We start from the raw sequence: 14,284 nt of genomic DNA, 5'->3' as shown, positions 1-14,284 counted from the left end.
CTCTATGCACTTGACTCTTTGAAGAAACTGTCTCTGGGTGTGGTAAAAAAGAAAAGAATTATTGTTTAGGGATGGAGGGTGGGGAATCCAGATTATGGAGCGAGGGGCACCATCTTGGTTGTTTTAAATGGAGCAAAATCAGAGCTTTGGTTTCAGTGGGTGTATGTATCATTCCACACTTTGAATGAGCTTGAATTTTATTTTTATTTCTTTTGCAACAAGTATCCATCCAGGGTAAGAGGGGACTTTTCTGGCTACAGGTAAAAAAACACTTAAACACCCTAAATTTCTCCCTGGCCTTGAAACATTTTGTCATCTTGAGCCACTTCTCCTTGTGTGCAGGCTTTATCAGTGCTGCTGAATGTTAGATTAGGGGCTTGGGTTTGCTCTGCTGTATCTTGTTGGATCAATTTAAATCTGCACCCTATCCCCTCCTGGATATCCCTTATTTTGGGGGTACCCCCATTTCAGCTTAGCTATAGGTACAGAAGAGTTTGAGGCTGTAAACCTTTAGTGCTGAGGTCCAGAGGTGCTTTAGTCAAAACAAATTTTGAATACTGCCCTGTATTATCCCAATAGCAGCACAAATATTCTTGTTTGGTTCCTGGGGTTGATGTTTTGTCCCCTGAGGCTGAGCACAGCTCCCCAGTGCACCATGAGGAAGATGCTCGTGAAGGTCTAAGAATGAAAACCATTTCTTGCTTCTTTTGTACCTTGAAAGCAGCTGGGTCAGGTATGGAAGTGCAAGGAGCTCTCCCCAACTAACTACTAGAGGTTGCTTTCTGTGTGGTTTTTGCTAACACATAATGTAGCCCTGGATTTTGGGGCTTTTGGGGCACTTGGGCCAAATTTGAAATGAATCTAGATACTTCTTTTTTTTTTCTTTTATTTGGAAAACTTCTGTAGACTGTAGGTGCTGCATGTTTCCAATCTGCACCTGGTATTTGCTTCGAGTCTTTGGGTCTGTTGGATTCCAAAGCCAGGAAGGTTCATGCAAAGTGTTGTGACCCAAAACTGTTTAATCTCAGATCTGCAGTCTCGGAGCCACAGCCTGACTCGAGTACCTGATGAGTATCAGCTGAGCAAGCATCACAGCATCTGACTCCTGCCCATGAACCATAAACTTTGTCCTCAGGGAACAAGAAAGTAAATTGGCCTTTGTGCAGGAACAGCCAGCTAGGCTGGGGCCGTGGCTTCCTCGTGCTCAGTACCAGACCCCACGGTGCTCTGCTGCAAAGTTCTCCCTCCTTCTAAGTGAAGCCATATGAAGAGAAAAAAAAAAAAAAATCCATTCTTGAGAGTGGCTGAACCAACCAATTTGTTCAAGCCATTCTTCTGGTTGATTCATTTTTAAGTGAAAAAAATGCTGATATATTGAAAACAACTTGAAAAATGCCAAAAGGGAAGAAGGGGAAACAAGTTAAACCATTTGAAGCTCATAAAAGAAAGAAAAAAAGCATTTAAGTGCAACCACATGAGTGGTGTAAAATTGGTGTAATACTTAATCCCATGTTAGAGCACAATGTGTTAGGTACGAGTTCCTCTAGAAAATGAGGCCCTAAAATAACCTAATATTTATGATTGAGATTTCACAACATGATCAGCTTGCTGTGCTGTGCTTGCAAGGGAAAAAACCCTCTGGTTTACAGATCCACTGAGATAGGTCTTCGTTTCACTTGGCCAAAGTTTTTACTTGAATGCTGTTCTCAACTACTTCTTTGGATCAACATAACCAAAAAAATATTCCTGAGAGCCTCAGCAGCACATGGCTTGAAGGAAGAGATGGACCCAGGTTTGTGGGACACCTCTGTGTAAGTGTTCTCAGTGGAAAAGGGTGAAGTGTAGGAGAAATTTAAGGGAAGGGCACAAGTTCTTGGCTAAAATGTGCTTCACTGTTAGAACATTTAACAGAGCTTTGGTATTCAGCAAGGTTCTGCTGGACTCCCTTTCTTGCTAACGCTTTAAACTCACTTTGCCCTTGACAAGCATTGATTTTACCTTGTGCCCAACAGTAATTTGCCCAGGCAGAAATTTACCCATCCAGCTGAAGGGCTGGGAGGCAGCAATACAGCTGCAGGTCAAGGAGTAGACTTGGTTTAATTACAGGGGATAAAAAGACATCAAACACACATAGTGCCTGTTCTCCTTGGTGTTGATGGATTATGGTGTTCATTGAGCAGCCCAATTTGCAATGGGTAAATTAGTTCAAACAAAGGTTATTTACTGTACTGTGGACAAGTACATGGGTTTGGCTTTTTACAATATTTTATGTGAATAACAAAGCGATGTTGATTTTTAATATTTCATTTACTTGCTCACAGTAGATGACATAAGTGGCTGCTACCCAGCAATTATGAGTGTTTACTATGAACTTTTTACCTTGTTTCTGAGGAGCTATTCTTTAGATACATCCATCATCTCTTCCTCATAATATTTTCAAATAGCAATATATTTCATTCTCTTTCTTTGTCTTTGGGTTACTAAATCTATCATCTTACTGGGAAACTTATGGTATTGTCAGAAGTTGCATATTATGCCCTGGATTAAGGCTGTTTAGCTTGAATGTGACAAGTTGTTTAAAAATACACTCTTATGCTTTGTATTCATTCTCCACTCCAAAATTCTCTTTATAACAATGTAAATAAAGGACTCCCAGGACTGATACAGTGGGGCTGGCACAGTTAGAAGAAAAGACTCAGCCATTGCCCAATTTACTTTATGCAACATGAATCTTAATTCTATTGAACAAACATCAGACTGCGAGGTCTTGGGAGATGGAGCCTTTAGGGAACAGTTTACAGGGAGCACTCATCTTAAAGCAAATTCCCAGGCCTCCCTAATTTCTTTTGTAGCTTCCTAAAGGGCTTGAAAACAGGAGGTGTAATATGGATTCACTTTATGCCTGGTTCATTAAGCAGTATCTAAAGCTGAGAGCCCAGAATAAGCTGGAAATTGCTACAATAATAATTTCCAATTGTTCTGAGCATAGATATCATCAATGTGCAGAGTTTGGGGTTGTGGATGGCATTGGTGACTCCTGGGCTGCTCTCTATGGGAGCTGGGAGTCTCTGTCCTGCTCACCCCCACCTGCACCACAGAATTGACACTTGCCCAAAGTAAGTGCTGGGTTTGATATTTTCCCTTTTAATTCCCAACAATTTTTTTTTCTCCTCAGAAGCATTTCCTAACCCAGCTACTGAGTAGCAGCAGGATTCTAGATGTGGTTTCCAAAATGTTACTTTTTTTTTTTAAACCAAATTGCTTTCAGATAAAATCAGCAAGTAAAACAGATGAGAATGGATTTTAAATTTTTTCCTCTCCCAGTTTTGGTTTATCTCACTTGCCACAAGCAACATCTCTGAAATATATTTGTAATTCCATGTGCTGCACCCACTTTACAGATTTCCTGGAAGACTGTAGGGAAGGAATTATAAGATCACAAAATGGTTTGGGTTGGAAGGGACCTTTAAAGGTCATCTGGTCCAATCCCCCTGCAATGAGCAGGGACATCTTCAGTTAGGTCAGGCCAGTCAAAGCTCCATCCAACCTGACTTTGAATGTTTCAAGGGATGGGGTATCTACCCTTGCTGTAGGCAAGAGTCCATTATTCCCATGTGGTGTAAACTATTAAGAAATTTCTTAAATTAAAAAAAAAAAAAAAAGCCCAACGTAGTGTTAAGGTCCCTTTTCATACAGAAACTTTGGTTTCTTGCAGGTTTCTCACATTCTCAGTTGAATGGCTCCAACCCAAGCTTTATGTGGGAGCTCTGTGCATCCACCCTTTGATATCAGCTCTCCTCTAAGCTGCCTAAAAGCATCAATACCCCATTACTCACTTGTTGAGATACTTGGCCTCGCTCTCCTACACCTCCATTAGGACATTTCCTCCTCCCTGGGGAGCAGCCTGTGCTTGCAGCCAGCAGGAGGGAAAGCAGAATGGTTACTGAATTTAGATTAAACAGATCCAGGAGGAGCCCTTGGAAAGGCAGGGATGGATTAAGCAAGGCTGGTGTTTAAAGCGTCCCCTGCACTCTGAGGGAGGCTGGAAGCTGCTGGGGCTCAGGCTCTGCCTGCAGGTCAGACCCCCAAAATTAGCCCAGGGGATGGTTCAGGTAGAGGGGCTTTAATTACTCAGTCACCACTGGTCTCCATCAGGTGCTTCATCAGAGCTGTGGTTCCTCTCCAAAGCAGCTAGACTTGGAGATGGAAGAAGTAAACCTTTCTCCTGGCTGTAATGTGCTTTCAAGGAGGCTGCAAATATGTTGGGGTTGATTTTTTTGTCTCCCCTGTAGAAACTTGTGAGCAAGTTACTCAGGGAGTGGTGGTGGATTTTTATACCAATCATTTGTGACTACCAGGGCTTCTGTCTGCAGGTTGCCAATCCCATAGCGAGGGAGCAGGTGGGGTTTGGGCTCCCACTGCAGCCCCAGTGAGGGCAGGGGTTCCTCTGGAGCTCCCTGGTGGGCTGGGGAGGGGGAGTGCTGCGCAGTGTATCCAAACTTCAAAGAGCAGGCTGTGCCTGAAATTGTGGAGATGCAGTTGCACATTTGAGCGCAGAAATGTTTATGCAACAGGGGAAATTCTGATAGGAGTGCAGAAATATTTAATGGTCTTTGTTTATCATCCTTTTCCAGCAGAAAGGAGAGGGAGCAGTGTTGTTTCACAGATAAAAAGCAAGTTCTTGCCTTTTGTTAATGTTACTGTCACTCTCAAATACTCCACCAGAACTGCCTGACCTGCTGCAGGAGGCTGCAAAAAGGAGCTTTTTCTCCCAGCCTGGTAATGCACATGTTGTGGGAGAAGTGATGCTCCCAGGTGCTAGGCAAGGAATGCTGGCTGCAGCAGAGAGGCTGCAACACCAGGGCATGAAGGATCTGGTGTTATGGCTTTGCCAGAGACATGGATGCTCTCTGTGTGTGCTGGAGCAGTATTCTGTATCAGAGTTTATTGTCTGAGTGCTTTTTTTCCTTAATTAAGGGTATTTTGTCACTTATGGCATCTTATTGATCCTTCAGCCATTGCTGCCCAGTAGGGGAAGAATACAGCAATATTTATATATGAAATTAAAAATATGTGACCAGATCTAGGCTGTGTCAGCAGTTGCACAGAAGCATCTCTGACTCAGATAATTATTAGTATCAAGAGGTTCATGTTCATTGCTTTAATACTTTAAATATTGTGATTTGCAAACCTGTAACAGCCATTTGCAGCACACAGGGACTGCACAGCAATGCTGCTTGCTCAGCAAAGGATTTTTTCCAGAATTTTGGATCATGTTAGATCTGGGGTTCTCTAATATCTACAATACTGATAACTTCAATACCTGCTTCCCAGATTGGTTTTTTTCACTGGAATTATGTTGTGGGGGGGAAAAATGGTATTTAAGTTGTGCTGCATACCAATTGTTTTGGTGTTTGTGAAAGGGGGGAAGACATGACATGGGTCCAAAGGGGAAGATCTGTGGTAGATGCTGTGCTGAGCTGGCTGTCCATGGCCATCACTAACCCTGTGCTCTGTGCCTGCCTCCCACAGGGCCCCCGGGGCGGCGAGGGAAGCCCGGCCGGCGCGGAGAGCCCGGTAAGCATCACCTGCCCTGGGCACCGGGGTGGCATGGGGGTGCCAGGGGGTGTCAGGGGGGTGGCATGGGGGTGGCAGGGGGTGGCATGGGGGTGGCAGGGGGTGCCAGGGGGTGGCATGGGGGTGCCAGCCTTTGGGTAACGCCACCTGCCTCCTCCATCTAATAGGCTGTGGAACAGGGGCTTCCCTCGCCCCTGTGTGCTGGTCATGAAGGGTTTTGTTAAAAACTTTAGAAAAAACAAACAAAGCCAGCTCCCAAACTCCTAACAACCAAAACCAAATTTTTAAAAAAATTAAAGGAAGAAACCAACCAATCAAAACAAAAAAACAAAACAGTTCAATTCAAAGCACCCACAGCTGTTGTACCTTTTGTCCATCCTTCCATTTCTCCTTGTAGCATTCAGCCTCATCACTGCCCCACCCAACATTGAAGAGGGACAGTGAAATAGGGAATGGAGCATGGAAATAGGGAATGGAGCATGGAAATGTGGAATTCCCCAGCCATGCTGGATGGGAGGTGTGCACTGGCTTGTCCTCTGCATGTGGCCATATCCCTGTGTTGTCTGCCTGGTGGTGTCTGCATTTGGGAGTCAGGGATAACCAAACCTCAGCCACCAGCCCTGGGCACGTCCCCTGAGCACCAGTGTGCCCTCAGCTTGGCTGAAACCTCAGAGCAGCCTTGCTGGGAGATTAATTTGAGCTGTAATGCTGTGTCTCTGTCACTTCAGTGTATCTGGTGAGGTTTGGGGCTTTGTGCCTGTCTGAAATGGGAAAGGGCGGCCCCTGTTTCAGCTAGGGAGAGGTGGTGTTTGCATCCTGCTCTTGGGTCTGAGTGCTGCTGGAGCAGGGAGAGATGCAGCTGGTGTTGCTGTTGCTCAGGAAAATTGGCTGGGATGTGCCCAGAGAGCCAGGCAGTTCTTGGGATTGCCTCACTGTGCCAGAAAGCAGCACATGAAATTACATGTCCCAGCTCTTAGGCTCTCGAACACTGATTGAATGAATGGGAGCCAGTGGATTTTCATTTAGTGAGGAGACTGAATTCTGTCCTCTGCTGCCTCTTGCTATTGAAAATTCACAGCTGGTATTTCAAATAGGGCAGCATAACTTTCTGATCACCAATATTTTAAACAATTTTTTTTTACTCTGAGGAAAAGAAATTGAGTGGATTGTGCTGCACACCAGCAGCAGCACCTGAACTCCTGGACTGAGGGACAAGAAAGGCAGGCAAGCATTTCCCCTCTCTTCCACTGCTGGTATTCCTGAGTGCATTAGGGGTTTTCTGAGGTATTTTAGTTCCTGAAGCATCAGGGATTTACTCCTGATCAAGGGATAGGTGCTAATGGAGTGGTGGTGGATCCCAACCAGCTTTGTTAATTTGTTTCATTTTCCCAGCGGCCAGGCTGTAGGAACAGCCACCAGACAGCTTTGATTATTTTCTTGGTTTTTTAAAAAAAAACACCTAAGGGCTTTAAGGAGCACAGTGGAATAGAGCATTCTAGAAAGGGCAGCTGGAGAGGTCAGCCAGTGGGTCTGATTTTAAATGCAGGCATTTGTGTAAACACTGTGCAAGATGTGCCTCTGGTCCATACAGAAATCTGGGAGGTAACACTGGGCTCACACATGCCCTTAAATCTCTTCTCCCTGCTTCATGCCAAACTCTTGAAAAGCAGCAATTTCCCTCGTGCTGTGGCACATCTGCAAATGCACTTGAGCATCCCTCTGATGAAGCAGAAAGCTGCCAGGGAATCGATGCAGAGCCAGCAAGAAAACAAACATTGTAAAATAAAATTTAAAAAAAAATAGAAAAGAAGAAATTAATTATTGACGATAAAAAAATTCCAAACCTTAGCAACAACTTTTTAAAATTTCTGTAATTGTGGAGGAGAATGGAGAAGTGTGCAGCTGCCACCCACTGCACACAGGCACACGCTGGGGCTCCCAGTGCAATCCCAGGAATGCAGTGCAGAGCCTGCACTGCCCCACTGCAGGCACACAGGCAGCAGCCATCCTGCTGTGTGCTGCTTTTGGCTGAGCTCACTGCTGTTTGTTTCTCCAGATAACTTGAATATATATTTCTATGTCTGTTTGAGAACCTGACCACACATAAACTGGGCCCTTGTTCCCTCGCTACAGCTGATAAATGTGAATAAAACTTTGTTTGTGTAGCATGCTGGTGTCCATCCCCAGGGACCCTGCCTGCTTAGGGCTTCACAGCCTCCAGACAAAGGCTGTTGAAGAGCCAGAAGGCTCAGCCCTGCCAAGGGAAGTGTTTTTCTTTGGCCTTTGTTGAAATAGTCATGTTGAAAAAGCTTTTCAGATTATATTGAAAATTTCAATGTATATCTCTAAGAAACAAGCAGAGAAACTGTTAAGAGATACTCCTGTCCCTTTTAATCACACCCTCTTGTTGATCTAAACCAAGACTGAATTTTGCTTTTTTCTTCTGCCATGATGGATTCAGATGAAATAAATTAATCCTCCAGCTCTGTTTCTCTAAACTAAGAATTCATCATCATGAAAACACATTGGGACAACTGCTCTCCTTCACAGATATGCACCATACCATAAAAGATTAATTTTAAAACCATTTCTGGCAAAAAAAATTTAACTATTTAGAGCATTTGGACGTGGGACAAGCCTGGCTGCACATGCTTCAAAAGCACTTGTTAAACCAATGGGGTGAACCCCCATTGCCCCCAGGGCAGGGAGGGGGTCCTGCTGGGCCTTGCCTCTGGGCTGATGGTTTATTTTGCTGCAGAGAAGCCTAAAGGGAGCAGGTTTTCCCCTGGGGAGCCCTGGAGGGCAGAGGGGGCTGCACTGAACCCCATCTTCCCTTTGAGTTCACATCTCTGGTGGCAGCTCCAGCTCCCCGTGGTGGCACAAAGGTCCCCCTGTCACCCCTTCCCTGAGCTCAGACACAAGGGCCAAGTGCCTGGGGAGTGCTTCTGCCCCCGTCAGCCCTGCTGAACAAACCAGGGAGAAACTGAGTCAAATGGCTCCATCCAACCCATTTGATTTCCTCTCTCCATCTTCTGGCCCTGTGGGAATCACTGCTGCAGCAGAGAAGCAGTCCTGGGGCTGGGCACAACCACTGCAAAAGAGGCTGCTCTTAAAAACCAGTTTATCCCACTGCTGCTACCATGAGGCCAGAAAATTCACACCATCAGCTTCCCTGGGGGATGTCACTTTGGCTGTTTGGTCTGGTCCAGCAAGTCCTGGGCTCCATCCCACCCTGCCAGGACAGACACAAGGGTCCCAGCACCCTTATTCCTGCACATGATCATGAACAAGGGTCTCAGCACCCTTATTCCTGCACATGATCATGAACAGTTTCTTTTCCAGCTGGAAAGCAAGCACAGCCTTGAAGAGTCATGTGCAGCCACCCATGGAAGTGGTCTACAGAAAGAAAAACACATTTTAATAAGATTTTATGTGGGATTTTCAGCCTTTTCTCGCTGTGGGGTGGAAGAAAGCTTTTGCAGCCCTTGCTGTCATGATTGGCCCTGACAGCCAGCCTGCTCATCTCAGATGCAGTTCCTTTTCCTTGCCAAAGGGAAAATCAGGTTTAATGTCATGTTAGCTTATTTTTCCAATGTGATATGTCCCAGTGAGGACACAGTTCAGCCGCTGGAGTGAGCGTTTGTGAAATCACACGGATTTTTGCCAGGGACCTGGGAGGTTTTGCTTCCCCTCTTGCTGCCAGCTGTGTGAGCAGGATGGTGTAGGGATGCACAGCCCTCACGGGGCTTTGTGTTTATTGTTTTAAAGACTGAGCCATGCTGGGGTGTTCCTGAAGGATGGAGGAACAGGATCCAGGATTTGGGAGCTTAGTTGGAGTGTTGGTTCAAAGGCTTTGCACAACTAGATGGTGGGAGATGATGTTCCTGTGTCTTGGAATATCATTCTGCTTTCTTCCCCTGGCTTGATGATTGATCCAAAAACTGAAGCTCAAAATCTCTCAAAATAAACCAGGAGACAAGCCACATGAAATGTTCAGCTTGGCAAGTCTCTGAGTAAGGCTTTGCTCTCCTCACATGAAGCAAGAGCTGCCCAGGACACAAACACCCAAAGCTGATGGCTGGGGTGCTGTGCAGCAGCTGTTTGCATCAGCTGTGCACAGCTTCAGCTCAGGGGGATAAATGTTGGCTGGTTTGGCATAAAATTCCCTTTACAGGTGGGCTAGAGAGGGCATTTTTTAATGAAGTGTTATTTCTTTGCAAAATCCTGACTTGGCATGATTTCTATCTCTGGCAGAAAAAGTTTTGTTTACAAAATGTTTCATCTCAAAAGCAGTTTTTGGAGAAATATGTTGAAATTTTGCTATGGGATAGAAGTCTTCTGCTCACCACCCCCAATTTTTTTCTTTTTTTTTTACATTATGCTGCAGGTATTGCCTTAATTTGAACTTCTAACAAAGATTTAATTCAAAAGGTTTTTTGTTAGTTTGGGAGGGCTTTTTTCTTACAGCTATTCTGTTTGTGCAAATATCCTGATTTAGAACAAGCTTTTTTAAAAGGAAAAAAACCAATGTGATTTCTATGCAGGGAAGGCTTATTTCTCTTCCAGTGCTATGTATACTTAAAATCCTGTATTTTACATATCAAGATTTATGCTTTCAAACCCATTAGCCTTGTGATTGAATAGACAATTATAAATATACACTTGTTGTTACATATGGGGCTGCATGTGGGTAAATCACACAGATAATTGTATTTATTTGGGAATTTCTATTGCTCCCCTATTTCTCACTATGAACTGCCTGTGACAACCTCATACCCAGGGATGACTTCTGCTGAACTTCAGGAAAATCTAATCTGGCTCTCAGTAATGAGCCTTTCCTAGGAGAGGATATTCACTGTGTGCCCCAGCACTGAGGCACAGACAGGAGTTAGAGGTCAGCACACAGTGACAAATGAAGTTTTTCCCAGTTTCTGTGGCTTCTAATGGCTGTAGCAGTTGTTACCTGTTACTACCCATGGCTCTGTTACTCTTTATACAGCATCCCAAATTAATAACTATATATATATATATACATTGTGTGTGTGTTTAAATACACATAGCCATGTATTAATATAGATTTTTTTACTGTATTTTTTTACATCTTCAGGTGGCCACAGATGCATGTTTGCTACCTTGGGGATGGACTATTTGCCCTTTAGAGTTGCAGCAAAGTCCCCTCTGACTCTTCCTGAGCTGTTGGAAATGTCTGGCTGGTTTTGTTTCACCTGCCTGGCTCTCTCCTCTCATGGCAGGAGAGCTTGCATGATAAATGACTTGCAGATTTAACAGAAATATCATCTTATCCCAAAATTTCCAAGCTGAAAAAATACTTGGAAATAAATGACTGTGACCTGTCATTTCCCATATGTTTGTGTACTGCTGGGGATGGTGCTGCTGTGAGCCACTCGGGCTCTGGATATACAAAATAACATTCATGTTGGTCAATCAGGAAATTTGGGTCATTAATTTTTAATGAGTTTTGATTTTCACCTCCTGCTAGCACAGCTGTGCATGTTCTTAAGGAATCTTTTTGTGTTCCCAAATTCCTCCATGCCCTTGCATGCTTGAGCACAAGGTGTTCACTCCTGGTTACCGCAGCATCCTCCCTGCTCAGGTAAATCAATCATAGACCAAAATCTCTGCATTTGCAGGTTATTTTTGTCTTTCTCCTCTGCCCTCTGAAATCAGCCCCCAAGTTAATTTATCGCATAGTTTTCAGTACACAAAGGCTGTTTCCAACTTTTATTTGTTGTAAGAATTTCCAAGTTGTTTCATTCTCCCTTGCAGCCTCTCCAACTGATTATCGCCAGTCAAAATTATTAGCTGTAAATTCTGGCAAATTTCTTTGAAAAGAGCATAAATCTTGTGCAATGTGCCCACAATGATGAGATGGCTGGATGAGGGGCAGCCCCTGGGTACAGGACCAGCTTCTTTAGTTATTGTTGAATTGCAAAAATATTTGACTTTTTTCCCATAAGAAACAAGTGCGTTGTGGCTGTGTTGAAAAACACATTCAGCAAACCAGAAAGTTATGTTGTTCTTAGGAGGAGAGAAGATCCGTTCAGTGGGTTTAACTTTATGCCTTAATGAAGATTTATTTAGCCTCAATTGACCAGCAGCACAGTGAAAAATTGGTGTAACTCCACTGGTAGGGCTGGAGAACATCCAAAGGTGCATTTACAGACCCTCCCATTTGACTGATTCCTGAATTTGGGAGGAGGAAGCACTTTAAAAAAGCATTTACCTGCACTTGCTGGGGAGAAAAAAACAGTAGCTGAGAAAAGGAAAGTAGGCAACAAATTCCAAAGAGATTATAATTGGTACATGATTGAAATCCCATATTAAAATAATTTCCTGCACACTTCTTTGAGACTTAAGTCTTGACTTTTCCACAAAAGGGCTCTTGTGGGTAGCCTGGTGTGAGTTAATAAATCAGGTTTATGATTCTCAGTTAATAAATTGGCACAGAGCCACTGGCTTCTGTATTCAGAAGAAATTAAAGCAAGGAGAGTGAGTTAAGCCCCTGTGCTCCTGGCCTGGAGCTGTCCCTGCCCCAGGTGTGGCTGTGTGGTGGCACTGACCCCTCCAGGTGACAGACACAGGTCACTGGGATGGTTCTTGGTGCACCGCCAGCCATTGCTTGTTGCCACCCCTCATTCTTAGGCTTGTTTGATTTTTATTTAATTCAACTTAGCCATGTTTTTAATTTTAAAATTAATTTTAAAATCCTTGAAAAGGCATTGACTTGAAATATGTTCCTTGAATAATATTATTGAATAACATAGATGAACAAAGCTTTTTTTTTAATTATTTTTGCCTCCATTTTAAGCTTTACCACATTTTTTTTCCTTTTCTAATTGTGCTTCTAGTTTCTGGTTTTGATCAGGCAAGAGTCAGGGCATGAATAAATCCCAGACAGAGCTATAGGCTGCCTCATGAGCAGGAGTGCAGCATGGATTGCATTGGATTAGGGCTCAGTGCTCACCTCAGTGCAGCACCAGCGGGAAAACTGCAGGGATTGCTGTGGCTGTGGTGAGCACCCTGCCCTGCTGGGGGATCTGGGGCAATGTTTCTTTTCCTACTGCTGTTAGAGCCAGCCTCAGACTGTGCCCCTGGCCCCCAAAGCCTGACCTGAGTGTGATGGAATTTCCCTGGAGCTGAGGCACTGAGCAGGGGCACAGGGAACACAGCAGGGGCACATGAGGGTGTCACAGGGGTTTTATGACATGTTTGGAGGTCAGGGAGAGGGGGGCACATCCGAAAGGAACATTTGGGGTCTGTGGAAGCAGCAGCACTGCCCTTGTCAGGTCCCTACCTCACTGCTCCTCTGGCTTTCATGAGCTTCTATCCTGCTCCTCCTGCATTACTCAAAGGATAGATAAGGTCCATTGTGAAAATATAGATTTTATTAGTAAAATTGGCACATTTTTCTGGCCACATCTGTCTCCTTTCTGCTGGCCACAGGTGATGCCCAGGGCCATGATGCCCTGCACATGGGCCCTGCCCTGCCCAGGGTCTTATGGGGGGAGAGGAAACAGAGTCACACTGTGAAAAAATGGGGGAAAAATTGGCTTTACACCCCTGTCAGTACTGCTGTGCCAGCAACACAGTGAGATGGGGCTGTAACAGGAGGATGTGGATGGTGCTGAGTGAATCTGCAAAATCATCACATGGAATGGAACTGGAGTCCTAAATCATTCTGGTGTTCATTCCTGATTTCTGTTGCTTTATCAGATTGAACTTTTTCTTTGAAACTGACTCCTTTTTTCTTTGTTTTTCTTTTGTTTTCCAGGACCTGCAGTAAGTATCATGGATTTTACTGTTGGATCAACAAAGTTAAGGCTTCCCCTTCCCCTGCTTTTCAGTGCCCTTGCAAAAGCACAGCATTTTTTTTTTTGGTGGAGGTGTGTCTGGAAACAAAATCAGTACCAGATGCTGCTGGATTTCTTTTTTCATGATTGCAGACAAATTGTGGGGGGAATTTTAAAATGTTTAACTTGCTGCCCCAAGGAACTTCCACTAATTTTAAACTCAGAAAATATTCAGTAAAAAGGAGTTTTCCCTTTAAAGAGTTCTTTAGTCTGCCTCTATTTAACAGAAAGAGTGCTATACTAATATTTAACATGTTACTGGGTTTATTGGTTCTAAAGCTCTGTCTTGCTTTTCTTATCTATTGTGTTTCCAGCATTTAATATGGGTTTGGTTGCCTCACAAGGGGGGCTAGAGGGAAAACCATAGCTTGCTTGCTTCTTTCTTTGAAGTCTTGGGTAGAATAATGAGCATTCCTACCAATGCAACCAGAAAATTTATGGGGAAATAGTTGTTTGAAGGGGTAATAGTTGAAAATGTGTCAACTCCTCCTTTCAAATGTTCAGACGTGCCTTTGGCTGTGCCACCACATCCAAATCTGTTGTTCTCCTGCTGGTTTTGGAGTGAGAATTTATGTTTTATTTGTGCCCTCCAAGTTGCTGAGGGTTGCTTTAAAAAATAAATTATGGGTATTAGGTGCTTCTGGTTTTCTACCTTTCTTCCCCCAGAGGAGGAGGAGGAGGAGGAGAGGTTCAGGCTGTTTGCAGCCACATTTCCCTGTCTGTCATTGCACTAGCAGAGGCATTTCTTCATGTTGTTCTCTTCCTATAGAGCCTCACTGAGTTGAAAGGGCTTATTTTAGGGAAAATAAATTTGGCAACTATTCCTGAGCTAATAA

The sequence above is a fragment of the Melospiza melodia genome, chromosome 14 (assembly GCF_035770615.1).
Source record: "Melospiza melodia melodia isolate bMelMel2 chromosome 14, bMelMel2.pri, whole genome shotgun sequence".
NCBI lineage: Eukaryota > Metazoa > Chordata > Aves > Passeriformes > Passerellidae > Melospiza > Melospiza melodia.
Note: the sequence above shows the minus strand (reverse complement) of the source record.